The sequence below is a fragment of the Thalia democratica genome, chromosome 5, assembly GCF_965202585.1.
Source record: "Thalia democratica chromosome 5, ktThaDemo2.hap1.1, whole genome shotgun sequence".
NCBI lineage: Eukaryota > Metazoa > Chordata > Thaliacea > Salpida > Salpidae > Thalia > Thalia democratica.
The window spans coordinates 55,917,237-55,920,182 of record NC_139169.1 but is presented as its reverse complement, the minus strand read 5'-3'; the positions used below and the strand labels follow the sequence as shown (position 1 = coordinate 55,920,182).

The window sequence follows — 2,946 nt, the reverse complement described above, 5'->3', positions numbered from 1 at the left end:
TTGTTTAACAAAAAAAAAACACTTATAAAGAAAATTCAAACCTGCCAGGATTTTTGTAATAAAAAAATATGTATTAAAAAAACAGTTTAAAAATCAATTTCAGACAATTAAAATTCCCACAATTCAAATTCTTAAAAAATGTTTAAAGGGCCACTATTTAAAAATTTTTATATATTGGAGAAAAAAATTAATTGCGTATGTAGGTCTAACTAATGCCTCCAAAAACTCATTTTGTTTTTGGAAAATAGTGTTTTTTATAAAAGACTTTTAAAATTTTCTTAAATTTTTATGTTAGAAAACTTATTTTAGCTATATACTAAAAAAAACTTTGAAATTAAAAAAAGTTTTTGTAGGCAGTACATATACTAATTTGGCATCATAAAGAGAAGGTTTGAATGGCACCTGTGCAAGGATGACACTTAAAATCGTGAAGCGTTCCTACTTTTTTGTTACAGTAGTTAATTTTTCTGCAATATCAATATAATACCACTTAAGAGTTAATACTTTTAAAAGTCGCATACATTTCAGAAAATATTAATATAAAAATAAATTCAAAAATTATCAAAACTAATTAAAAGCATTTAAACATTTTAAAAAATTACTGAAAACTAAATAAAGGGAGATTAAAATAAAAAAATGTAACAACCTTCACGAAATAAAAATTATTGTTTAGTTTTAAAAAGGTTAGAAGTAATTAGAAAGTTTCGTTAGCTACACTATTGTAATCAATTACATCAATAAAGAATTATAACATTTTTGTTTCAAATAAAAAAACTAAATTTTTCAAATTTAAAAAAAACTCTCATTCTTGACTTATTACTAAAACTTATAAAAGTCAACTTAAAGCAAAACATTTTAAGTACATTTATAATTAAAGTTCAGAAAAATGTTAAGTAAGGTGTTTTTTTGGTATATAAAATAACTTAGACAAAATTTTAGATTCGTTTTAGATATTTAGTAATGTGTTAAATTTGAAAATTGTGAGAAAAAAAATCTTTATTCAATTTTCTTTATTCACACCTCATATAAAAATTTTAGTATTTTTCGTTTTAAAAAACATCTTTGAAGAGTTATCTTAACATTACTAGCCATATAAAAAATAAAAAATGTTCCAAACAAATTAATAAACAAATGAAAAATTTTTGTAAAACTTAATAAAATTTTCAAAACTAAACTTTTTTAACTAAACATTTTCAAATAACGATATAATTTTTGTAAAAAGTTTTCAAATAATATAATTTTATGTTTTGTAAAACTTTCCTTTTAGAAATTTTATAGAAAAAAGCATAAATGTTAAATTATATCCATAAACACTAGCTTGTATTTTTAACTTTTGAATAAAAAAAATCAAAATATATAAAAAGTTCAGGTTCTGAAATTAAAAAATAAATAAATTGGGATGAGATATTTTTAATAACTTAATAATTTTTTTAAATATAGACTACTTCACAAAATGTTTTTCTCTCGTTTTACCGCTCTACCTTATTATGACGTCACTTTACTAAACACGCAGCTGATAAAACACAGTGAGTTAAACATATTGAGGTTGATGCAGATGACGCTAAACTTACTTGGCGATGGCTCAACTGTGATCAGGCAGGCAGTTAGTCCAGGGCGAGGTTTTATCATTGCACATTGATATAACTGACCCTTGCGATTGTTCAAAATTGAGCAATTCGGTCGTACAATTTCTGACAGTGGGTTGGCTGCGTTCGCGCGCTTCCCGCACAAATCTAAATGCAAAATAATTTATTGGTGTAATTGATTATTATTGCTTTCAATATTATTTTTTAAACTAAATCTATAAAAATGGTATGTATGAGGTATTTGAATTTATACATGTAGTATTTTTACTTATTAATAGAAATAATGTTAATTTTCCAAAAACATTTAAAGTTTTAAAGAAATTAATTTATTCGTATAGTCGACACAAAACTTTTAAACTTTATACGATTAAGTACATACTAGATGAGTTGTAAAAATAGGAAAGTGTTAAAGTCTTAAAAGTGGGTAGCTTTCAAGTTTGCACGAGCGTACAAAGTTGCATGAGTGGACAAAATTGCACGAGTGCATAAAATTGCACGAAGACACTTTTGCACGAGGGTATAAAATTGCACGAAGATTCGCACGGATATATTTTTTTTAAATATTCTAACAAAATTGCTTTTTTTTAGTTAATTCTTACTATCACTGTAACCCCTAGCCCTTACCCTCGATCGGTAACTTATTTTATTTATTTTTTAATTTTTTTATTTACTAACTTTATTTAATTAAAACGTTTTTTGTTTTTAATTTTGTTATTAATTATTATTATTCTTCTTTTTACTATCACTGTTACCCCTAACCCTTACCCTCGGTAAGTAACTTTTTTTTTCTTTTTGTTTTTTTGTTAACTAATTTTATTTTTTTCTTTTCCTGTTTTTTTTCTATTTATTTTTACTCTCGTGCAAAAATATCACTCGTGCAAAATTGAACCCTGGTGCAAAATCGACTTCGTGCAATTTTGTTCCATCGTGTAAATTTGTTCTCGTGCAATTTAGTTCCCGTGTGCAATTTAGTAACCTCGTGCAATTTTGTCTTCGTGCAATTTTGACCCGTTCACCTCATAAGTTTTATGCAATAAAATATGCGTATTAGTTTGCATTGCGTGGTAGTACAATTAACTTTAATATTCTCTTCTATTTTTGTGGTAAACTATCTTTTATTGTGACGTCATAACACTTCTCCTTCTAATCATGATTTCATGTCTATTGGTTGGTTAGCTGCTGATGGCTGCAAAGTTAAACTTACCTGACGGGAGTCTTAACAGCGATCAGGCAGGCTGTTGACTCAGTGTGAGGTTTCATCATTGAACATTGATGAGACTGACCTCTGCGATTGTTCCAAATGTGAACAACTCGGCCGTACAATTTCTCCCACGGGGAACTTGCGTTCGCGCAGTCCCCT

General features: G+C 26.9%; 3 non-coding genes across 3 annotated transcripts; all 3 read left to right on the top strand.

Annotated features, from left to right (window-relative positions):
- The first annotated feature begins 343 nt into the window (after positions 1-343).
- LOC145837323 (U6 spliceosomal RNA) lies at positions 344-447 on the top strand. The gene has a single exon (XR_014369960.1). It is a non-coding gene; the product is annotated as a U6 spliceosomal RNA (small nuclear RNA).
- A 1,116-nt stretch (positions 448-1,563) lies between these two features.
- On the top strand, positions 1,564-1,727 carry LOC145837347 (U1 spliceosomal RNA). The gene has a single exon (XR_014369982.1). It is a non-coding gene; the product is annotated as a U1 spliceosomal RNA (small nuclear RNA).
- A 1,055-nt stretch (positions 1,728-2,782) lies between these two features.
- On the top strand, positions 2,783-2,946 carry LOC145837340 (U1 spliceosomal RNA). Its single transcript, XR_014369975.1, has one exon. It is a non-coding gene; the product is annotated as a U1 spliceosomal RNA (small nuclear RNA).